Source organism: Phascolarctos cinereus, unplaced genomic scaffold (genome assembly GCF_003287225.1).
Source record: "Phascolarctos cinereus isolate Bilbo 61053 unplaced genomic scaffold, phaCin_HiC Scaffold_726;HRSCAF=1367, whole genome shotgun sequence".
NCBI lineage: Eukaryota > Metazoa > Chordata > Mammalia > Diprotodontia > Phascolarctidae > Phascolarctos > Phascolarctos cinereus.
Window position 1 is genome coordinate 276,630,242 of NW_027556098.1, and position 25,419 is coordinate 276,655,660.

The window sequence follows — 25,419 nt, forward strand, 5'->3', positions numbered from 1 at the left end:
TGGCCCTTTCTGGGTATCATCGTAGACTCTTAACTGTCATCTCTCATACAAGTAAGTTCAGAGTTTTATCATTTTTATCAATCAACCAACATTTATTGAGCACCTACTATGTGCCAGGAATCATGCTAAGCACTGAGGATACAAAAAGAGGCAAAAAAAGTTCCTGCCCTCAAGAAGCTTACAACCTATCTCCTTAACATCTCTTATCCACACCCCCTTCTTTCCTTTAACATTGCTATCACCCTGTTGTAGGTCTTTATCACCTCACCTCTGAACTATTTCAATGGCTTCCTGGTTGGGCTCCGTGCCTCAATTCTCTCATCACTCCGGTCTAGGCTCCATTCAGGTGTCACATTAATATTCCTAAAACACAAATCTGACCATTCCAGCCTCTCCCCTACCCTCATACACACACATAATAAATGCGAGTGGCTACTCATTGCCTCCAAAATCAAATACAAAATCCTCTATTTGGTTTTTAAAGCCCTCTATCACCTAAATCTCTCCCCTCTTTCCAATCTTCTTATACTTTACATCCCCTATGGACTCTGTGATCCAGGGACATCAAACTCCTTGCCACTTACACTAGACACTCTATCTCTGGATTCTTTTTTTTTTTAAGGCAATTGGGGTTAAGTGACTTGCCCAGGGTCACACAGCTAGTAAGTGTCAAGTGTTTGGTCTGAGGCCAAATTTGAACTCAGGTCCTCCTGACTTCGGGGCCGGTGTTCTATCCACTTCACCACCTAGCTGCCCCTCTATCTCTAGATTCTAGGCATTGTCACTTGTCCCTGATGCCTCAGACTCTCTACCTTTCTCTCTAGCTGCTAGCTTCCCTGGCTTCCTTCCACCCTTAACTAAGATCTTACCTTATGAAAGAAGCCTTTCTCAATCCTTCTTAATGCTACTGACTTCCTTCTGTGTATTATCTTCAATTTATCCTGAATGTGTCTTGTTTGTATATAGTTGCTTGGATATTGTCTCTTCCATTCAACTGTAAGCTTCTGCAGAGCATAAACATCTTTTGTCCTTCTTAGAATTCCCCATCATTAGCACACTGTCTACCACATAGCAGTTACTTAATAAATGCTTGCTGACTGTTGACTGATTGACCACACTTGTGACTCACCGAACTTCTAAGTCATTCAAGTCAATGAACATTTTAAAGTACTGACTAGGTTCAAGTGTGTTGTGTGGCCAATAAATACTACTTGCAGAAGACAGCATCACTGTGGGCTGGAGCCAAAGCTTTAACTACCCTTGAGCATTTGAAAACATCGCCCTCATTCAAGATGGAAAATCCTCCTCCTGATTAACTACATTTTGGTCTGGTCCATAACTATGTCTCAGGCCCCTTTAGCAAAATATTCTTGCAGAGGGCCCTGTAAGCGGGAGGTGGGGAAGGACTGGGGGGGCTGGGAAAGGGAGGTGTTGCGAGCTGTGCACTTTGGGTTAAAAGACACGAAGACATTACTTACTGCTTGTGGTGCTCCCAGGCTGCCTCTGGGACTGTCCACAGGAGTGTTACTCCTCTCCTTACTTCCAGCTGAGCTGGAAATCCTTTTTTTCCACCAAAGCCAAAATGCCTGCAAAGGAAATAACAATTAATGGCCAAAGAAACGGAGACGGGAAATAAACAGGGCTCATTCCCCAGGAGTGATACCCTCTATCATCCTAGTGCTGCTCATCAACATCCCCGAAGGTGTTAATTAAAATTAAAAAAAAAAATCACAATAACTAACATTCCTATGGTGTTTTAGGTTTTACAAAATGTTTTCCTCATAGAAATATTATTGTGCCCATTTGATAGGTAAGAAAACTGAGATTCAGGGACATTAAGTGACTTGCCTCTACTCACACAGCCACTGAGTATCAAAGCTTGGCAACATCCTTTACCTGCAGTTCCATCCTTTCATTTTACAACTGAGTCCCACAAAAGTTAAATAACTAATCCAACATTGTACAAGTGACAGTAATAGGAACATAGCAGGTCGGCTGCCTCCAAATCCAGTGGACTTTTTGCAATACCATATCTGCCTACCATATACTTGAAAATCGAAAAGCTTTAAAACCCTTGACCTAGATCTACCTTTGTAGAATGGGATTAATTACGAATGTCTCAAACCTTTGGCACACTGAGCTGGGTCACTGTGTCTGTCTAAGGAAGTCTGAATGCCTAGAACATTGATCTCTACTTTTTTTGAGCTCTTGACACCCTATTATTGTCTGTTTGATTTCTAGACCCCCAGACACACGTGCAACCCCAACCAGACCTGGGATTTTAGGATCACTAGGAAAGCCACTAATGTCTTTCCTTTTCAACCCCCTCCCCCCCCAGACCCAATACCTCTGCCATTGCCTGAATGCTCAGCAGAAAATTAATTTCTTTATGTTAAAAGATTTATATCCCTAGCAAAATACAAATGAGCGATAAGAATACTCCAAGTTATCAGTCAACTTAATTCAACACATATTAAGCACTTACTGTGTCCCTGGCACTGGGCTACAGTGCCCCAAAACAAAACAGTCTCTGGCCCTCAAGAAGCTAACATTCGATTGGAGGAAAAAACATGTGCAGAGGAAATTAAATACAAAATATTTATTAAGTAATTTCTTGGAGGACACAGATCTAATATGAAAGGAAGTTTGTTAATAATAGAATGGGTTCCATATAGCACACTGGAAAGGTAGGATAGAGTTGGATAGGAACAGGAAAAAGATGGAGCTGACCAGAATGGGTATGAGGGAGTAATGTCCCACGCAGGGAGCTTCTGCTGAGGCAGCCTACAGTTCAGGATCATAAGGACTCAAGTGGAGATATATGGCAACAGCTGGTCACACCCTTCACAATTACAAAGGTTATACTGATTTGATCATCCATTAAATGCACAAGTGATGGTAGGGAGAGGAAGAAGAGAGACTAGGAGAAGAGATACCAAATCTCCAGTGTTGCCTGATGGTCAAGGAATTAGTCTGTGGAATCCTGAGAACTGGCCAGATATAGTGGGATGAAGGATATATTAGATGCTCACTTTCTAATCTTGAGGCAAGTATAAAGAGGGAAGACTTATGGGAGGGCAAAGAGCAATAGAAATCCTGACCAAAATGAAGATAGTGAATAGCCAGTCCTGAAGACCAGGGCTAAATCCAAGACTGAGGAGATAATCGTGGAGTAGCGGTGAGGGTTAGAGGAATAACCTGGAAAGGACTGTAGCAGCTTTGGAGGAAGAGGGGATGCAGAACTGGGTTGGTGGTAGGAAGAGGGGCCACAGCAAGGCAGAGAGTCCCTGGTCCAGCCCGATGAATAAAGCAAAGACTTTCAGATTGTATTGTGAGAGCATTTTTTGATGGGAAGGCAGGGAGACCCTAGAAGGCAAGTCTTTTTTTTTTAATTTTATTAATTTATTTTGATTTATCAACAGTCACTTCCATACGCTTTTGAGTTGAAAATTTCTCCCCCTTCCTCCCCCTCACCCTCCCCAAGATGGCGCACAATCTGATATAGGCTTTACATTTACATACCCATTAAACATATTTTCACATTAGTGAAGTTGTAAGTAAAAATTAAAACCAATAGGAGGAACCATCAGAAAGATGAAACAAAACTCAACAGAAGGTAAAAATAAGTGATAGCAATTGGACTTCCATAGTTCTTTCTTTGGATGTGGACAGCATTTTCCATCCTGAGGCCTCTGGAGATGCCTTAGATCCTCATAATGCTGAGAAGGGTTCAGTTTAACAATCTTAGTCATTGCATAACGTGGCTGTTATTGTGTACAAAGGCCTCTTGGTTCTGCTCACTTCACTCAGCATCAGACCATGTAAGTCTTTCTAGGTTTTTCTGAAGTCCAGCCTGTTTATCATTTCTTATAGCACAATAGTATTCCATTACATTCATATACCACAACTTACTCAGCCATTCCCCAATGGATGGGCATCCTCTCAATTTCCAATTCTTTGCCACCACAAAAACAGCTGCCATGAATATTTTTGTACATGTGTGTCCTTTTCCCATTTGTTTGATCTCTTTGGGATATAGCCCTAGAAGTGCTATTGCTGGATCAAAGGGTATGCACATTTTTGTAGCCCCTTGGGCATAGTTCCAAAGTGTTCTCCAAAATGGCTGGATCATTTCACAACTCCACCAACAATGTATTAGTGTTCTAATTTTCCCACATTTATCATTTTCCGTTTTGTCATGTTGGCCAATCTGATAGGTGTGATGTGGTACCTCAGAGTTGTTTTGATTTGCATTTCTCTAATCAATAACGATTTAGAGTGTTTTTTCATATGACTATAGATGGCTTTAATAATATATTTCTTTCTTTCTTTCTTTCTTTCTTTCTTTCTTTCTTTCTTTCTTTCTTTCTTCTTTTTTCTTTCTTTTTTTAAAGGCAATTGGGGTTAAGTGACTTGCCCAGGGTCACACAGCTAGTACCTGTCAAGTGGTTGGTCTGAGGCCAGATTTGAACTCATGTACTCCTGACTTCAGGGCCGGCGCTCTATCCACTGCACCACCTAGCTGCCCAACTAGAAGGCAAGTCTTAGAGGGGTTTAGAGACTGGTGAAAGAGGTTAGAGACACAGAGCTTTTATTCTCTGAATACACAATGTTCTAGGCCTCTCTTATGGCATTGTGTCATCCTACTTGAGATTATCCCAGCATCTAGTAGGCATTTAATGAATGCTGATTGATTATAATAGGTGTGTGTATGCCTTTTTTCATCCACTAGACCCCGAAAGGCTCTAATTTTTTGTTTCTTTAACCCTGGATGATGTTTCACACACAGCTGGTGCTTAATAAATGCTCATTTATTTCAGCCAGTGTAACATAGTGTAAAGCACCTGAGATTTACAATTAGGAATCTTGGGTTCCAGTCCCACCTCCCATATCTATTAATTGTACGATCATGGTCAAGTCATTGAGGATCAGTTTCCTCATTTGCGAAATGGTGCTTTCTCATAGGGTTTCATGAGGAAAGCACAAATCTTAAATTGCTAAATAAATGTGAGTTATAATTAATTTAATGAATAGATAGATAAAACTGTATTGAGTGCTCTGTATGTGCCAAGCACTGTGCTAAGAGCTAGAGATAGAAATAAAAACCAGATAGAACTCATACTAAATGCTTCTTCTGCGCTTTGTAGACCATCCTCCAGTGTTCTGTTCACCCTAATTGCTGGCTGGAGCTATTGGAGGACCAATGAAAGTTTGAATTGAATTTGAATTGCTCAGCTTTTGAGGGCTTTAGCAGAAGAGTCCCTCCCACTGGCATCCTCACCCACTCCTCCATCAAGAAGCCCCACTGCCTCAGCCCCAACCTAGCACTGGGAATAAAAGCATCTTTAACTGAATAGCTCCTTTCTAGTTAACACTATCTTAGCTTCCTGTAAAAACACATTTGCACCTCAGTAAAGAATGTAATTAACTAGTGACTGACAACAGGAAGAGCTAAATATCAGCACAGATAGCAGGCAAATGTAAATTTAGAAATTTGCCTGAACAAGACTTTTCCCCACCCACTTCCCACTCCCCTCCAGAGTCAGAGCTTGGTTTTCTGGGTGGGGAAAGGAGGGCATTGGGGATCACGAGGGAGGCCAGATTCCCATGGAGGAAAGGAGAGGAAAGCAGGGCATAGCTTGGTTGGGATAAACTGGGAGAGAAGAGGCAGACTTGTTAATGAATTCCCATTCACACAAAGAAGGGTTGAAACAAAAAGCCAGAACAGCAGCCTGCCCTCCCCCTTTGCTACCCTCGAACTAAGCTCTTCCAGCAACAGAGTAAAGGAGTCATATGCTGACAAGAAGGGAGGACCACATGAGGAGAGAGCCCGAAGCGCTCAGTGGAAAAGCAGACACAAGGCTCCTGCCTGGGAGATACACCCTTGCCCCCAATATTTGTTATAGAGGTGAATTCAGATTGCAACGAACATCATAAACAGCCTCAAAAGGATAGCATGCAGCCTGAGGTTCTGTGCAAAAGGGAGAAGTGGAAGGGCAATTTATTTAACTCAGCCTCGGTTTCCTCCCCTGCATAAGGAGAAGTCATTCATCATTCACTCAACAAGCATTTATTAAGCACCTATTATGTGCCAGGCAGTAGCAATACTTGGCTATGAGAGTTGGACTTTAAGGAAAGCTGAATGGTGGCACTGGAGAAGACTTTTGAGAGTCACTTGGGCAACAAGGAGATCAAACCAGTCAATAGCTAAAGAAATGAATTCAGACCATTCACTGGAAGGTCAAATACTAAAGCTGAAGCTTAAATACTTTGGCCATATAATGAGAAGACGGGACTCATTGGAAAAGACCCTGATGGTGGGAAAGGTTAAAGACAAAAGGAGGAGGGGATGGCAAAGGATGAGACAGATAGATGGTGTCACGGAAACAACAAACATAAACAGACTTCGAGAGACAGTGGAAGATAGAAGAGCCTGGTGTGCTGTGGTTCATGGGGTCACAAAGAGTCAGACTGAACAACAACAAATGTGCCGGGTTCTTGATACACAGAGATCAAAACAAAACAATCGGTACTCTCAAAGAAGCTTATGTTCTAATGGTGAAAATCATATACTCATAGAAAACTAAATACAACGTAGATACAAAATAATTTTGGGGTAAAAGGTGTAAGTAAAGAGTGAGTTCAGTTTAGGCTTCCTGTAGGGGTTAGCTCTTGAAATTAAACTTGAAGGAAACTAGGAATCCTACAAGAGGGAGGTGACAAGGGAGTGCATTCAGGGTACGGGGACGGTCCTGTGAGAAGACACAGAGATGGGGGATGGAAGATCATATAAGTAGGTGGAACAGGAAGCAGGCCAATGTCAGGTGCATGAAAGAAAGCAGTATGCAATGTCTGGAAAGATAGGATGGGCGAGACTGTAAACAGCTTGAAGGAATAGAGCTTGTATTTCATTCTAGAGGCAATAGGGAGGTATTGGTGTTTCCTGAGGAGAATAACAGAGGTGTCAGAGGTAAAACTTAAACCCAGGTCTGTTTGAATTGAAGCTTGGCTCTTTATAGACTATGCAGGGTATTTCTAAGACACTGGGAAACACAAAGACAAAAATGAAAAACTGTGCAGGCACTCAGGTAGCTTACACTATAGTGACTCTTTTTCAAGAGAACTGTTTGTTGTCTAACAACTCTTCCTCCATCTGTGTCAGACCCATGAGAAGAAGTATCAATTTGAGATCTGAATTGAAGATGAATTGAAGAAAGGAGTGACTAAAGGCAAGAAAAAAAACAATTAGAAGGTTGAGAGAACAGTAGGGGATGATGAGGGTCTGAACTAGGGTGGTGGTGGTGTGAGAGTAGAGAAGGGGACAGATGTCAGAGGGGTGTGTGTGTGGGTGTGTGTGTGTGTGTGTGTGTGTGTGTGTGTGTGTGTGAGAGAGAGAGAGAGAGAGAGAGAGAGAGAGAGAGAGAGATGATAATACTTCTACTACTTACTATATTCCATGGATGACAGGTTACTATGAGGAAAAGACTTTACAAATAGCTATAGAATTATGAGTTTTTTTTGGTAACATCATTAATAACAAGTCAAACATTTGTGATTTCATCCATTTTTAACTTATAGTGGCCCAGAGAGGTGAGTATACAAGCTCTTGGTGACACAGCTAGTTAAGTGTCAGAAATAGAATTTGAGCCCAGGTATTCCAGATTCCAAGTTCAGCATTCAAACCACCATACTACATTGTCTTTCAATGATAACAATAATAACAACATGTATTTGGAGAAGGATAGACTATGTACATAAGCACCTCTGCTGTTTTTCTGGTTTTGGTTTTTCAGCTCCAGAAGAGGGGGATCCCTCCTTATCTTCCACAAGTGTCTCTGAGGTAATGCCTACATATATGTATGTTGATGCCCCCTCAGATAAATTCTGGGGATTGACCCTATTTTCCATCTTAGCTGACTGGAGACATACCCTGACTATGATCGAGAACGTACAGAATCTCAGAATAGAAAAGAAGCTACCTAGTCCGCTCTGAATCTGATATCCTTCCATAACCCCCAACAAAACAGCCGTTCAGCCTTTCCTGGAAGAGCTCCAGGGATCCAGACCTTGCTAACTCTTAACGTTCTGTTCCATTTTTGTACAGCTTGTTTTTTTTTCTTTTTACATCAAACCAGTATTCCTTTAATATTTGATAGTTTTAAAAATATGAATCAAATTAATTTTTATAATTTTATTTTTCCCCGGTTACTTGTTGAAACAATTTTAAAAAACATTTTAAAAAAAGGTTTTGAGCTTCAAATTCTACCCCTCCCTCCTCCCTGAGATGGTAAGCAATCTGACATAGGTTATACATGTGCAATCATGTAAAACATTTCCAGAGCCAGCTTGAACCAGCTGGAGAGAGCTGATTGTTAAAATGCTACAAATCAATGTTTGATTTATTGCTTTGTTGGTTGTTTAGACCAGGTGTCAAAATGGCCAATCAATTGCAGCCCAAACCAAATTAAATTGTAAATGGGAAATATTTAACAAAATAAATATAAATGCAATATAACATAGGTGATGTAACTATGTGGTTTTCTAAGTCAATAAGCCAGGCAGGCACAGTTCCAATGTTTGACACCACTGGATTTCTGCTAGCTCATACCATTTATTAATATTATCTATGCTCTATTGTATTTCAATTTATTTTATTCAACAATTTCCAATTAAATTTTAATCTGGTTCAGGTTGCACAGGGAATTTTGGAGGTTTCTGGCCATGAGTCTGACACTTCTGGCCTAGACATAAGAAAATGTTAATAATACAGATTAAAGTTAAAAGCTATTTTTTTTTGGCCTGGAGAGATAGTTATTAAACATTTCCCAGCACACTCCTGGTTCTAATTGTTAGGAAGTTTGAGCTTCCATCAAGGCTAGATTTCCTTCTTTGTATCTTTTTACATCTGTTCTCTGGGACCAAGTAAAACAAGTCTAGTGCTTCCACATGTGACAATCCCTCAAATGCCTAAAGTTAGCCTCCATCTCTTCCCAGAGTCTGACATGGATTTTAGGGTGGTCACTATGCAGGCCACCATCCTTTGAATACTTTACAACTCATCAGTGTCCTTCTAAAGGTGGTGCTCAGAAGTGAACACAGGAGAGAAGTAGCCTGACTAATTACCTTCGTAGTCTTAATCACCTTAGCTTTTATGGATGTCATGTTATACTGTTGACTTTCCTTGACCTTAAACTTCACTAAACCCCCCAAATCTTCCATTTATTAATCATCTATTAAACACTTACTATGTGCAATAGTGTTAGGCATTGAAGCTTTTAGGGGAGTTCATACTTGTGATTTCATTGCTATAAGGAAATGCCTTGTGACAAGACTTCTTCTACCAATGCAGCCCAGAAAATTTTCTGTAATTTATAGTCTTGCCCAGGATCAATCAATCTGTATGCATTTATTAAATAACTATATGCCAAGCCCTCTGGTTAGCACTAAGGGCAGGTAGGTGGCACAGTGGATAGAATGATGGGCCTGGAATCAGGAAGACCAATCTTCCTGAGTTCAAATCTGGCCTCAGACACTTAATAGCTGTGTGATCCTAGGCAAGTCAATGAACCCTGTTTGCCTCAGTTTCTTTATCTGTAAAAAAAGCTGGAGAAGGAAACCATTCCAATATCTCTGCCAAGAAAATCCCAAATGGAGTTTAAACAACTGAAAAACAAGTGGTAAGCAACTGGGGATTCAAAGACAATGAATGAAAAATAATTTTGTAAGAGTGTAAGTAGGGAGCTTACATTCTAATGCAAAAGAGAACAAGAGCAGAGTACACGTACATATATGTAAGTATATACATAATGAATAAAGAAAATAAATGCAAGGTAGTTTGAGAAGGGAGTAAGTTACTAGCACTTGGGGGTGGGTGAGGGTCGGGGGAGGGCATTTGAGGCTTCCTATAACAAGGAACAGAAGGATTCGATGTGGTAGAGATAAGGAAGAAGGGCACTCCAGGCATGAGAAGTGGCAGTATGTATGAGAGAAGGTCAGTTTGGCTGGATTGAAGATAAGCAGTAATTCTCATTAAGGATAGAAGGATTGTTTGGGGCCCAGTCGGGAAGGGCTTTAAAAACTAAACAGAGGAGGTAATATCTTATCCTAGAAGCAATAGGGAACCACTGCAGTTGACTGAGAAGGGGAATGACAAGGTCAGAACTGTGTTTAAGGACTGGGGTGGTGAGAGGTTTGAGGCAGGAAGGGTCACACACACACACACACACACACACACATATTATCAGAGGTGAAGTCTATTTGTCTTCAAGTTTGGCTCTTTATATCCTATGCAGGGTATTTCCAAGGCACTGGGAAATATAAAGACAAAAATTGTACTCAGGTAGTCACTCTAGTGACTCTTTTTCAAGAAAACTGTTATTTAACAACTCTTCCCCCCAACTGTGAAAAAGTTTTTTAATAGTTTACTCCTTCAAATTTCAAGTTATTAAATTTTGGCCCACCATTCTATCGTCTTTTTGGGTCTTGATTGGAAATTATATAGGATTTCCATAGTCTCAGGCAACTGCTTTTTCCTCCCTTGTTTGGAAACATAATGGTTGGATGACAATCCAATATGTTAGCTATCCTAACTTTTGTGTCATCTAATTTAATAGGTCCATGTCAAATTATTTATTGTTTCTGAAGAAGCATAATGTTAGGTAATGAAACATTATAGGGAGCAGTAGTTTCCACAGGATGATGAGGATGACCAGGAAAGTTCTGATTACAATACATTTAAAATGCAGTATAATGGACAGGTGAATAGCTTCTGATTTAGGAAGCATGGGTTTAGAAGCATCCTACTTCTGACACAATATGACTGTATGACTCACATTTAAAAGAGAAGAAGGGTAGAGATTGAATCTGCTATTTAATTGGAATAGTGAAGTTCTAGTAGGGAAAGTTCCTCTACAAATTCAGGTCAACACTTTCTCTGCAACTTAGTTTTACAAAGTTATTAAGCTCACTGAGAGGTTAAGTGACTTAGCACTAACATGGCTAGGATGTGTCCGAGGCAGGGCTAGCTCTTTATCCACTAGAGCACACTGTGCTGTGTGTGTGGGCATGAGTGTGTGTGTGCGTGTGCATGTGCACATACACACTGATTAAAATGTGCCGAACAACGTGTTATGCAGGGTCTACATTCTTAAGAGAGTTCCGGATCTTCTTGTCTCTGAAAGACCGATCCGTGAGATTCACTTAGAGGTACAGATAACGCCAGTAGTATTTCTGATCAGAGAAGGATTCAGTATCATATTCATCTAAGGTCTTAGAGAGGCTACGAGAAACTGAAGAGGAAAGGCAGTCCTTAGGCCAGGTCCTGGCAACATCACAGATAACTAGAGGAAAGAGTTGTATGAAGGCCATGGGGATGAAGAGAAAATACGAGAGTGAAATGCCATAGCCAGATCTTAGGACACAACTCTGGATGGAACAGTGACTGAGACTGGGAAGTTGAGGTGTATGGAACCTCTGTGCTTCTGAGCATAGGGTATTAATGCCCAGCAAGGGAAGAAACTGACCAGGCTCAAGGCCTCTCTATCCATCTGCCCTAAGTCCCCAAAGGCAGTTATTGGGATATAGCTGAAATTTCCTAGTTCTCAGAGGTTTGGCAAAATAATCCAAGCCTTTGGCACTGGGAATGCAGTGATCTTGCTCCAAGACTAGGCTACTTTTATCATAAGATTAAGTTGTAGAAACTGAAATACATAGCAGGCAAGACACTTTCCCCCCAAAGTCACAGAGCAAGAGAAACATAAGCAGAAAACAGAACCTAAGAATTCTGAAACTCACTAAGTCAGCCCTTAAAGTCCCTTCGTTCTCTAAAGAGGGGACTTATCTGGCAATTGCCCAGAAAACAGCTCAGCTATAAAGGTGGTCAGTCCCACACAAGTGAGGTGATTGGGAATTTTATCTGGCAGAAGAAAAAGTTGCTTCCTCACTCCTCAGTCCCCGTAAGGAATGTTTCAGTATGGTACTGAAGACAAAGCCTTTTGGAGATAGTGACCAGGCCACTGGGGATGTTGAGGACACCTAAAGACTCAGGCCCATGCTGTTCTCTCCCTCATCTGGATAAGTAGAAAATGCACAGGCTATCCTGTAAGCCACTAGGCAAAGGCACCATCTCTTCTTCTGGTGTTTTTACCTTCACTTACTTCTGGACAGGGACAGTGATTCCTGAAGCTTTGGTTCACTTTATCCTTTTTTTTCTCTCTCACCCTTTCTCTTTGTCCCTCAAAATGACAGTGGTTGGGGGAAAAGCAAGGTTAGCTAAGGGAAAGAAACTTCTACCTGCTCGACCTCATAGAACATTCTAAGAGTCCATCTAGTGAAGCAGCTCACAACCTGTGGGCCATGGACTCTGGGAGGCAAGTGGAAAAATCACAACAGGTCTACAAATCCATGTGTGTATCCATAAACAAACAAACAAACATACAGTTTGTAGATTGAATAAATGATCTGAAAAATATGCATACTACCATTTTTTAAAAGTATATAATGCAATTTTGGTTAATAAAATGCACATTTATTTAAAAGCATTACATAGTAGTTTTCTGTCATCAGGTATTTTCTCAACCAATACATACTAATAGTACAACTACCATCATATGGAAATCTGCAAAACATTTTGACCTTAAAAGCAACTTGAAGACATTGGGAAAGACTGAGCTAGATACAAGACCATCGACCTAGAATATGAAGGGTCCTCAGAGCCTACCTTATCCAAACTTTTCTTTTTATAGCTAGGGAAACAGAGGGTCCAAAAGAAATGGTGTGATTTGCCCAATGTCACGAAAAGAGCATGATATGGAACTAAGGCTTGAACCCAAGTCTATGTGACTGAGTCTAGTGCCGCTTCCATCTTTTCTATTTTCTTGCCCGTTCTAACACTAAGACTCCTAAGAGTCTCTAAACATTTTGTTCCATCAGTCAAGTCCATTCTTCCTCCTCTTCTCCCTCTCTTGTCTTCTCTCCCCTCCCCCTTCTATTTTTCTCTTCCTAGGCTCTGCATTAAAGAGCATGTACCATACCATACTGTACTACATCACACCAGTATTGGGAAAGAAAAATCAGGGTTGACTCCCCACTTGAGGATTAATAAAATACATGACCAAGAGAAGAAATAAGATCAGACGTGACACCAACATTTCACCTTCGGGGCTCTACTGAAATAAATAGATTTTTTCCCCCTATAACTAGCAACTTACCTTCTTCGACTTGTTTTCCAACAGCCTAGAGAAGGCTTGAAGGCAGAAATATCACCTCTAATCTCCTTTCTATCACTGCTAGCTATTCCACTGAGTATAAGGAGAGCAACTGACATGACAGAGAAGAGAGGAGAATGAGAGGCAGGCTGGGAGGAGGAGGATGAGGAAGCTGACACTGCAGTACAACCATCCAGATTTAAAAGCCCATAGCCATTAGGCAACATTTGTACCCCACCAACTATCTCCCTTTAGGAGGCAGAAGGGGAGTTAGGGCACACTTTCTGAAAACCTGAAGGAGAGAGCCCTTCTTCTTTTCCATTCCTTCACAAGTCTTTTCCCTCTGAGAAGCTTCCCTGTAGCCCCTTGACCCGGAGGCTAAGCTCCAGCCTTGGCTCCCTGAACACCCAATTAACAGTCAGCCTGACAGGCACTTCCAAGTTCCATAGGAAATAGCCAGAGAGACAAAGTAGCAATAGAAGCTATAGACACTGGGCCCAATGTGACCTGACTGGCCTAGGTACCCAGGAGCAAGAGAGGAGGAGCAGAAAAGTGTGGAAATCTAATACTTCTAATCATCCATCATATGTGCAGAAACAGACTCACCTCTAAAGAGCTGCCCATGACAGTGAGCTCCCAGGAATCGGAAAACTTGGGCAGTCCTGGGAGGGCAATGTCTCCAAAGAGCAATTGGACATTTGCTCTATTTGTCCAATAAGCAGTGGAACACACTTCGTGTTTCCCTGACAAAGGACAAAGTAGCAGAGGCCTGAACAACTGGAAACTTTGTTAGCTGGCCTAGGATAATGAGGATTTGCTCAATTTGCATTGGGAAGGATGAGCCACACTTATAACTACATGCAACCACAGTCCAAATTCCCAGAGCAGAAAAACATCTATAGCCCATGTATAGCTGGCTGGACTAGTACTAATTCTATTCATTATGGCATTTAGTCACAAACTGCCTTTTAATCTTCTCTCTTTTATGTGTGTCAATTTAGTTGCTCTAATGGTACTGTAATCCCACAAAGAAAAGGGTCCATATCTTAAATTTCATTCATTCATTCAACATACATGAATTAAGTGCTAACTGTGTGTAGAACGTTATGCTAGGCACTGAGAGAGATACAGTGTTTAGACAAGACAAGGACCTTGCATTCAAGGAACTTATAGCCTAGTTGGTGGAGGGATAAGTATAATACAAAATATCACATGATAAGTACATCAGAGAGGTACAAAACCAAGTATTATGTGAGCTATGGAATCAGGAGAGACTTCCTGGTGAAGGTAGCATTTGCAAGATAGGAATGCAACCGGTGAAGAGGAAGAAAGAAAAAACTCACTTGTGATGTATTGAGAACTATGGAAGGCAGTAATAGGTAATAAGGGTAGAATGTCTGGAGTATACATTGGTAGATAGGCATCCTTGAATGTCAGGCAAAGGAGTCTAAACTTTAGTTTACAGGCAATTAGGAGTGCTCAAAAAATTTTTAACAGATAAGTGACATGGTCAGATCTATGCATAATAAAGGTTTGAGTGGAAGTGGTTTGAAGGACAGAGAGAACAGATGCAAAATGTGTTGTGGAGACCAAACAGACAAGATTTAGTACCTGACTGGATATGCAAAATGAGGGAGCTAGGAAAAGTCAGACAGACTCTCAAGTTTTTAAATTTAGGAAACTGAGAAAGCAGCCATTGGCCTACTTCATCATCTCCAAAAACTCATCATTCTTGAAGTCAGAAACTCACATGCCCTAGGCAGTTAAGCTCCTACCCACTTTTCAACTTTTTTTTTAATGTGTTGTCTCTTCTTTTAGATGGAGAAGGAGGTGGCAAACCATTCCAGTATCTTTGTCCAGAAAACACCAAATGGAACCCCAAAGAGTTTGCCACAACTAATTGACAAAACAACCACCACCACTACCACCACCAATATTAGATTGTAAGCTCCCTGAGGGCAGGGACTGTTGTGTGGCTTTCTTTGTATGCCTAGCACTTAGCACAGTACCTGGCTACAGTAGGCACTTTTAATGTGGACTAAATGAATTAACTACTAAATGGTTCACTGATGGAACTAGCCAAATCAGAAAGAGCAAGCTTAGGTGGGGAAAAATTTAGTTTGGTTTTGAACATATTGAAGAATTTGAGTTATGTGAGGTATATCCAGGTGGAAAAGTCTTGGAGGGAGTTGGATATTTGAGTCTAGAGCTCAGCAGAAAGGTCAGATCTACAGCTATGGAGTCAGAAGACACCTGCATAGAGCTGGTAGTTGAACCAAGAAAATAAGATTGCAAAGGAAGAGGGTATAGTGAGATCAAAAACAAAACCTTTGTGAACAGTCACCTAAAGGGGTCATGGAAGAAGATAAAGAGCCAATGGGAGAGACATAGAAGGGATAGTTAAGAGTTGGAAGGGGAATCAGGACAGTTTAGTTCCTTTGTAACCATAGAAGCAAGCAGTTATCTACTAAGACTTTGGGTGGGGAGAAGTGAGGAGGGAGATTGTCAATATGCTGCATAAAGGTCATGAAAAATAAGGGCTGAAAAAAAGATCATTGGATTTGTCTGGTGACTTTAAAGAAAGCAGTTACAATAGAATGGGGGTAGGAAGTCAAATGGCAAGGGGTTGAAGAGAGAATAAACAGTGAAGGAAGTATAGAAAATTTTTTCAAGTTCAGCGACAATGGGGAAGAGAAATGTGGAACAGTAGCTGGATGGGATAGAAAGGGCTTTTTTAAAGGTTGGATAGGTCCAAGCCTGTTGGTAAGTAGATAGGAAGGAAGTAGAAAATGAGAGGAGTCCGACATAGACATAGAGAAAGCGACAAAGACAGGGACATGGAGACAGAAAAAGAGAGATAGAGACACATAGAGAGAGACAGACAGACACAGGCAACATCAACACCAGCAGCGCGCGTGCACGCACACACACACACACACACACACACACACACACACACACAGAGTGCCAGAGTAGGGTACTGGAAGAGGCAGGTGATAATGGGATCAGTCAGTCAATAAACATTTATCAAGTGCCTACCATGTACTAGTACTAAGAGCTGGATCAAAGAGGCTGTTAGACAGATTGGCTTTAACAAGTAACAGGGATATCTTTTCTTCCACAAAAGAAGGAAGAAAAACAACGAGTGATGATGCTGAAAAAATTGGAGGATAGCAGACAGAGTTGACATCAGATGATCTCATTTTCTCAATGAAGTAGGAGGCTAAGTTATCAGCTTTAAATGTAACTTTCTTTCGTAGCCTCCCCAGCACTTACAGAACCGTGCTTGTTGAATTAACTGTCCTTTTAACTGTAGGTAGGACCTAACCTGGCAATATGAAATTTGATAAATACTCTATCATTCAAATGATAGTGACAGTCACTGAAAGTTCCATAAAATTGCTTATCCCTTGAAAGCTCCCTGAAGAAATCATGAATAATCACTTCCATTTGGATAGCCAATTGTAGGGGATGGTGTATAAGGCATTAAACCTTTTGATTGACTGTAGCAGATGACCTTTGAGGTCCATTCCAACTCTAGGATTCTGTGGACTTTGGAACTTGGATCTTGGGCCCAGGATAGCATGACTGCTGGGAGCTGATGTGAGGACCAATTTTGACAGTGATGTGATGTTCAATTGAGGAAGACAACCTGGGAAGAGGAGTCTTATTTAGTCACAGGGAAGATGTGATAAGGCTTGGGAGGGTGGGGAACGGGGGGCAGGGTAGAGTGTGGTGGAGAGGAAAACAGTACAATGGAAAATTTTCAGCTGAAAGTAAATGTCCTTTGTAGTTCCACAAAAAAAACCTTTTCCCAACAGGATTCTCTCTCTTGGGGAAACCCTTCAGTCCCACCAAGCCCACTGACATTTCCTCCACTCCATGGAGAACACATCAGTCTTTTTGCCTGTCACCCTCTCTCATCTCCATCTGTTCCTTCAAGTCATTGCCTCTGCTTAGCTAAGTGACTCTTGGCTCCCTCTCCCAAAGCAAAACACGGAAACCCTAGGCTGTTAGGGATCAAGTACTTAGTAGGCTGATCTGAGAAACTAGACTTGGAGCTACCCTTTTCAGGACCAGGAACTCTCTCTAGCTGCTATGGAAGGGGGCTACATTTTAGGAGAGCTCAACTATTCCCTTCAGCCTTGATGCATAAGAGCTGGCGGGGACCACTGGTTGAAATGCACAGGGCAGATTCAAAAGAGCACTGGACCTGAAGCCAGTTGAAAGAGTTCAACTCCCAGGTGTGTCCTTAAGAGGCTATATCTTTGGACAAACCACTGCCCCTCCAGTTGTTTAATAAACCACCAGATGATTAGAAAGTTTTTTCCAGGCAGGGTCCCTTCCTGTTTCTGTACAGTCTGTAATATGTATAATCCCACACCAACATCACCTCTGTTTTTCTTCCTAAGCACTGGACTTGAAATCAGAATGCTTTGAGTTTGAATCCTTTCTTAGAAATTTACTAGCTGCATGATCCTGGGAAAGTCACTTCCACTCTCTTGAGCATCAATTTTTGCATCTGTGAAATGGGACAAATAATAGCACCTACCTCACAAGGGGATTGTGATGATAACCATGTAAAGCACTTTGCAAACTTTCAAGTGTATGTAAATTTTAGATATTATTATTTTAGCTCTAGTATTTCATGATTCTGTGAGAGTTCTATGTATTTTTGCATGAAATAAGCAACATACAAGGAACATGATAGAAAATATGCTAATCAACACCTGATATTTGGAAGTAAGTTAACATCTTCAGGTCTTTTGGAAGTAGGGCTGCAGTGTTATCTTCCAGGAAATAAACATAGTTGGAGTGTATCCCACCTGCCCCTCCTGTTGGGAGGGGACAAAGTAGGATGGAGGCAGCTTCTTAGGAAATAAAAGGGAAGAATTCTTCTCATCATTTGGTGAGTCGGTGACATTTCATTTGACAAAGAATCTTGGAAAAACCTCCCCTGGGACTAGTTTTGGGGCCAGGCCCTGATTATATTGCTTTATTGAAAGAGATGCAGGGAACTGAGCTCTAGCTGGCCTTTTATATTGCAGTAATTTATGCAGGAAATGAGAAATCATTTTCTTCTTAGGAAACACGCACACAAACACACACATAGTCACTGAGGCACCCCCTTTCACATATACACACTCAATCACACTCACAGAGCTTCTGTCATAGCCACCTATGTGGCTCAGTGTCACACATATTCCTTGTCACCATCACAGCCCCACACACAGAGTTGCAAACCAAGAGACTCAATAACAGACTGGCAACCGCTCACACACACACACACACAGGAACCGACACACCCAACTTGCCACACTGTCACTTCAGGCAGGCTTCTTCCTTTAACTATGCCTTCCAGGGGAAATTGAGATTTTCCCCTCACATGTAAATTTTCAATCATTAAGAAAGGAATAAGAAGCATGACATTGAAGAAATTAATCTCTCTGTGCCTCTCCCCCTTTCTCAGGCCCCTTTTCCCTGCTGCAATGATCACACTTAATGTGGAGATGCTGCAGCCCTGGTGACCTGCAGCCAAAGGCACAACTTCCAATTGAAGGAAGATTTATACCTGATCCCTTAAAGAGATTTCAGTCATAGTAGGCTTCTTCACAATATCAAAAGAAGAATAATAGGAAGAAAAAATGTCTATAAAATTCCCTTTCCATCTCCATCCCCACCCAAAATGCCTTTTTTTCTACTAAAGTTGGGAAAGAAGCCTACAGGACAGAAGAAAGTCAAAAGTTCAATTCTGCCTTGGCCATGATGAACCCAACCAGACTCAGAGCAAAGTCAAGGAACCCAACTTCCCAACAGCTCCAAAGCCTGAGGAACTCATGGAAAGGTAAAGTAAGATCTGGGACTCCTGGGTTTTAGTTCAAGTTCTGTCATTAACTAGTCATGTTATTTACATGTTACTTGGGGCAAATGACTTTACTTCTCTAGGTGTTAGCATTCGCATGCATAGAATGAGGTGGCAGGATGACATGAACTTAAGGTTCTTTCCATCTCTAAGCTTCTATATAATTCTATGATTCCACACAGGTAACACTCCCTGGGATACTAATAGCCATCTCCCTGTATGGTGCTCACTCTTCCCTCTGGCACCAGATAGGACAATATCTCCAGGGCTGCTTGAACTAAACCACAGAGATGCCTTCTAAGAAGACAGTCCAGGATCCTGGGTAAAGTGCATAGATTTCCTGTAGGTAATGGTACAAAAATGATTGTTAATTGCTTTTGTGGTTATCTCCATTAAGATGAAGAGACAGCAGTGATGGCAAAGAATAGTATAATACTACTTAATATTTTAATGGCACTTTATTCTTTTTGGTAGTTTGAGGTTTTTTGTTGGTTTTTTTTTTGAGTGAAGATTACTGTAGTGACAATTTCCCCACTCACCTTTGTTTAAAAAAATTTTTTGGGGACCAGATCTATGATTTAAATGGTTTAGAGAGCTCCTGACAAGGAAACTCCCTCTCAGCTAATGTAGATGTGAATCCACTGTCCAACTTAAGAGTGTTAGAAAGTTGTTTGGGTTACTAGGAGGTTAAGTGACTTCCTCAGGGTCACACAACCTATATGATTTGTGGAGGCAAGACTTGAACTCAGGTCTTCCTGACTCTGAAACCAATTCTCTGTACATTTTAAGCACTCTAAATGACCTCCTTCCAAACACTTTGCTCTTTCCCAAGCTGGCCCAACTCTCCCAACCCACAAGGGAGATGGATGGGGGAGTGTACATGAAACACATGAGAGTGGTAGACCCTCCTCCAGTTTCCCAAAATTTGTTTCCTGCCAATGAAAGCTTGAATGGTCTTTAGAGATCCTTTTCTTATTTTGCAAATGAGGAAACTGAGGCCCAGAGAATTTGTACAACTTTCCCAAAGTCACACAAATATACTGGAGTCAAACCAGTCTGACTGATGCCATTAACCGGTGAGTGTTCCTTCCTTTCCCTCCATCATGCCTCTTAGATCAGTCTTATGTATTTTCATGATTTAAAGTAGGATACTGCATATGGCTGCAGCTAGAGGAACATTAGATTCCCCCCTGTCCCCACCCCTAGTATAACACTGGGAATAATGTGTCAGAGTGGGAAAGGGTAGGATGGTCTCTCTACTACATGCCTCTGATCAGATTGTTACTGGCTCTTCCTGCAACCTTCTAGAGGAAATCCTTACTGGCTGCCAGCCCCTATCTCAAAGTCCCTCAGGGAGAGGGAAGGAAGGGACAGAGTCTGGTAACTTGGTCCAAACTAAAGAAGTCAGTGTAATTCAGGGCCTTCGATCCTGTGCACTCAGTGAATAGCTTGCAGTCTTAAATGATTGACTGAATATTGGCTGAACGCTTACCATTGAAGGGAAAAACTTATCAAAGTAATCTTCACTATCTTTCCCCACCTGAGTCCACTCTACATGTAGCAGCAATAGTCAAATGTTGTTTTAATCTTGTCCCTGCTCCAGACTCCAAAACTACAGTGCCTTCCAATTACCTTTTGTAGGAAACTCAAACTTCTCCTTATGGGTGTCAAGATCCCCCTACCAACTAACAATTTATTCCTCTGTCCCTACACCTAACCGGTAAGGTTGAGTCCCTTAAGCCTGGAAGAATTATTTTCCCCCTTGATCAAGATTGTGATCTGATGGGCTAGATAGGTAGTGCTGGGGTATGCTAACTATGGGTAAGCAGAAAGGTCATGCCCTCTCTTTCAGTTTTCCCTTTTGTAGAATGAAGCTAAACAGTAGTAGCTGTCCTAACATTGGGTATTATTATTATAATCATTAATAACAGTCCATATTTATCTAACATTTTAAAGTTCTACAAGGCACTTTCTTTGTATCAGCCTTATACCCATTTTGCAGGAGGAAACTGCGGCTTAGAGAAATGATATGACTTCCCTGGGGGTGAGGAGAGAGGGGTTGAGGGGTGGAGGTGGTATCACATAGCTATTCAGTATTAGAGCCACAAGTCAAATTCAATTCTCTCCTGACTCCAGGTTCACAGCTCTTTCCATGACACTGGATTGGCTTTCACTAATGAAAAAGATTGGATGTCACCATGCAAATATAGATCTATATTGGAGAAAATGCTACTGGTATTAATATCCTATATTTAGTAATTTCTTGTATCTCTATAATGCTTTATACTTTTGAAAGCATTCTCACATTTATTATCACATGAGCCTCACAATTTTGCAGATGGGAGGACTCACGAAAGTGACCTGGGCAGGTGACACAGCAAGGTATTGTTGAATCAAATCACTCAGAGGCAAGTTAGACTCTCCAAGCACACCCAGAGCGCTGTGTTACTTGAAGTCCTTCACAATTTCTAAGCAAACTTTCTAAGGCCATGGAAGTACCAACATCAAAAACAGATTCGGGAAGGCGATTGCTAGTCTGGTGTACACCTCATTTTTCTGGAGGAAAAGAGGAGGAAGAGATTGGAGCAGTGGCTGTTTGGATTTATCTGAATTAGAATCAGGCATCTCTGCATTGGGGTGTGTGTGTGGTGAGACAATGCATAGTCAGCAGAGTGAAAGGGAATACTGACACAAAGCTATAGTTGGAGATGACATAGATGGACGATTGGAAATCCACCTGGATTTCAGCACTGGGCTTAATACTCCAGTTCTTTCCCCCAAAGGTGCAAAGCAGGGAGGAGGTATTAAATATGAAGCGAAATAATAGCATCTAGAATGAGGGAGGTCATCATCCTGCTCTGCAGTGCAGGTCTAGCACATTTAGACTTGAGCTGTGGGAGCCATTTTTTTTTTTTAGGTAGGACATTGAGCGGTCTAAGAAGATGTCACGTGAGGACTGTTTGAAGGAACTAAAGGTGTTTAGCCTTGAGAAGGGAAGCCTTAGGAAGGACACAAGAGCTGTGTCCAAGTATCTAATGTGCTATCATGAGGAAGGGAAGCAGCTAGGCGGCTCACTGGATAGAGTGCTGGGTCTGGAGTCAGGAAGACCTGAGTAAAAATCCGGCCTCAGACACTTACTAGCTGGGTGATCCTGAGTAAGTCACTTAAACTCAGTTTGCCTTAATCCAATGGAGAACGAAATCACAAACCACCCCATTTCTTTGCCAAGAAAGCACAGTGAACAGTATGGTCTGTAGGATCATGAACAGTCGAACAGCTGAACAACAACAAATCACATGGAAGAGGGATTAAATTTATTCTGTTTGACTTCAGAATAAATATGCATAGAATGGATAACAATAGGGAAAAGTCAGAAAGAGGCAGATTTCAGTTCAATAGAAGGGAAAAAATCCCAACAATTTGAGCTGCCCAAAGGGGAATGAGCTGCCTGGAGATGGACTGAGTTTTCCCTCAATGAAAGTCTTCAAGCAATGGTTGGATGACCATTTTTTAGGGATTTCTAGAAGGTGGATCTTCTAGCTTAGGGCCAGACAAACACAATCCTTTAGAGGTGGCTGGTAGGGGTCACTAGGGACATGAGAAGTGTTAGCAAAACAAAGACGAGGCTCTTGATGCAAAGGGAAGAATTAATACTCCTGTGTATATGTATATGCATATGTGTGAGCACCAAATTTGAGCATTAACAATATGCCATGGGTATCCCTGATTCCCTGCCACTTACCCTCTCTTACTCTCCTAAACCTTTCTTCTTTGTCTTTTTCAAGAACCACTTTCAAATCTTCAGGGCTAGGGAAGCTGGAGTACATTTGCTACCCAATGGCAAAATATGGAACAGAAAGAGGCAAAGTGTTAATGACCACCCAAACAGCCTATGTGATATCTGGAAGGAAAACAGTTCTGACTAATTGTTTCAGAGTACAGAATACCCTTCTGTGGTTTATAAAAGTGCTTTATATCATTGCCTTAACTGAAATTCAGGCAATCCTATGAAGTAGATGGTGTATTATTATACCCATTTTAGAGATGAGGAAACTGAGGTTCCAATAAGATTAAGTTACTTGCCCAAGCCTGGTGTTCTTTCTGCTATGCCTTATATATAATCACAAAATGTCAATTAGTTGTCCCATTTCACATGATCCTCTGTGCCTGGCATTACACAATGAAAAGTTATGAACACATAGTCCCTGCCTTCTTAGTGTTTACAACTTTGGGGAGGTAATACTGACATATTTTGTACCGGACAAAACACTAGCCCAGTGAAAACATTAAAACAGATCTCAGGACTGAACAGGAATTGGGTCTTGACATTTATGGCTTAGCTCTTGACCACCTCAGTCTGACAAGCCCTTTCCTTTGAACTAACTCCAGCACTATATGGAATCAACACTTGGCCCTTATGATATACTGACCCACAGCCCTATTAATTAAGTTTGTGTGTGTGTGTGTGTGTGTGTGTGTGTGTGTGTGTGTGTGCGCGCGCGCATGCACACGAACACCTGTAATGTCTTTTCAACTGGACTATAAGCTACTCAAGGGTAAAGACTAGGTCTTATTAATACAGCTTTCTATTCCTCATACCCAGCATTACATATAATACACACTCAATACATATTTTCTCGCTAGCTGATCAATGTCACAACAGGTAATAGTGACAGCTTAGGGGTATAGCATTAGAAAAAGAGGCACCAGCCGTGGGCATGCCTGGTCCCTGTCATGTGGGGCCAGGGAAGCCCTGGGATGGCTGAGGAATGTTCCAGAACTTCATTGCAGTAAGGGGCTGGATGGCTGCGCAGGCATCTACCATGCTTCACTCCACCCTAGCTCTCTTGCTAGGCAAGGAATAAGATACTCTCAGTGGCATTATTGATGCTATCATCAATCACCAGATCCCGACCTTGGATTAGGGCTCAGGCATTACCTAAACAGGGCAGAAATGTTCACAAAAATGCAGCCCTGCTCTTGGGGACAGAAAGGGACCACCCAGGTCATGTGTCCTCTTCCTCAACCCACGTGGCCATTAAAGGGGCCAGGATCCTTACTTGAAAGATTCACTATCATGACAGAAAAAGCAAAATGACTGCGTCCAAGCCAAGAGATTGGCGCTCCCCACCAAGACTGTGCCTCTGCTAGAGGCCAATAAATAATAGAAAGGCAAGGTAGCCTCAAGGTAGTGGACTCCATGCAGGTTGGCCTCTGGCAGCAAGGAAGAGACTCAGACCTGTAGGGTTGGGAACTAAAGGATTAATAACACATCAATTTTAATGTAAGGAGGGTTTTTTCTTTCCTTTTTTTTTCCTGCTTCACAAACAGTAAAGTGAATGTTTGAACATCCCAGCAGGGGGTTAATGAGGACTCTGATTAGTTATTCGGGTTTCTCTATACTGCCTCAATCCATCCTAGTAGGGTGGGGAAAGGAAAAGCAGCAGAAATGGAAGAGGAAGATGATGGAGGGGGGAGGAGGAAGAAGAAGAGCTAGTTGCAGGGTACAGTGAGAAGATGTTTTAGGGGGAGTTTAAAACGAGGCCTTCTCACAGACTATCAGAGCTAACCTATGATGCCTTCTAGGGATCACTTTGCCTAAACACCTTATTTCACAGTCAAAAAACAAAAAACAGAAAGCAAAAAACCAAAGCTCAGAGAGGTAAACTGACTTATTTAAGGTCACACAGCAAATTAGTGGCTAAGTGCTCTCTCCTATTATACTAGCTTCCTCTGCCCTACTTTTTACCATAACCAAAGCGAACTTTTGAGCCATCTGCCTCCCTGTGCCCCCTTTTCCTTAGGCCTGCTTTTGTTCCCATCCAGATGCCAATAATTGAGGACATTAAGTGGGTAGAGGAGACTGGAAATCCATCTTAGCTCCTCTGATGGGAGAGGGCCCAGAGTCTGCAGGGGACCCTGATGACAGAACTAACATAGATTGGACTAGACCAAAGGACCTCCCAAAGCGAAAGAGAATCTCTCTCCTTTGGCACAACATCTTATTCTCCAGAAACCCCAGATGTACCTGGTCTTTAAACAAGAAAGCCAAGACACCTGTAGGGCCAGGACAAGAAATTGGGAAACGATGGGCTAACAGTGGTATAGCTAAGAAGTTAAAAACCAGGTAGTTGGCACAGCACTGGCCCTGGAGTCAGGAGGACCTGAGCTCAAGTCTGGCCTCAGACACATAACACCCACTAGCTGTGTGACTCTGGGCAAGTCACTTAACCGCAAATGTCTCACACACAAAAAAACCCAAAACAAACTATCTAGCCTGAAACCCCCCGCCTCATCCTGGGACCAAGATAAAGCAAAGGCATTGCAAAGCTGCCCAGTCCTTCCTTTACC

The 25,419-nt window shown here is 41.8% G+C and overlaps 1 protein-coding gene across 5 annotated transcripts in view; it reads right to left on the minus strand.

The window, feature by feature from the left end:
* Positions 1 to 25,419, minus strand: part of PKNOX2 (PBX/knotted 1 homeobox 2) — a 346,894-nt gene that overhangs the window by 141,243 nt on the left and 180,232 nt on the right. For all 5 annotated transcript variants that reach the window (XM_078147126.1, XM_078147127.1, XM_078147125.1 and 2 more), the window contains one exon: positions 1,479 to 1,586. The gene's annotated coding sequence lies outside the window, so the exon portion shown is untranslated. The remainder of the gene's footprint in view (positions 1 to 1,478; positions 1,587 to 25,419) is intronic.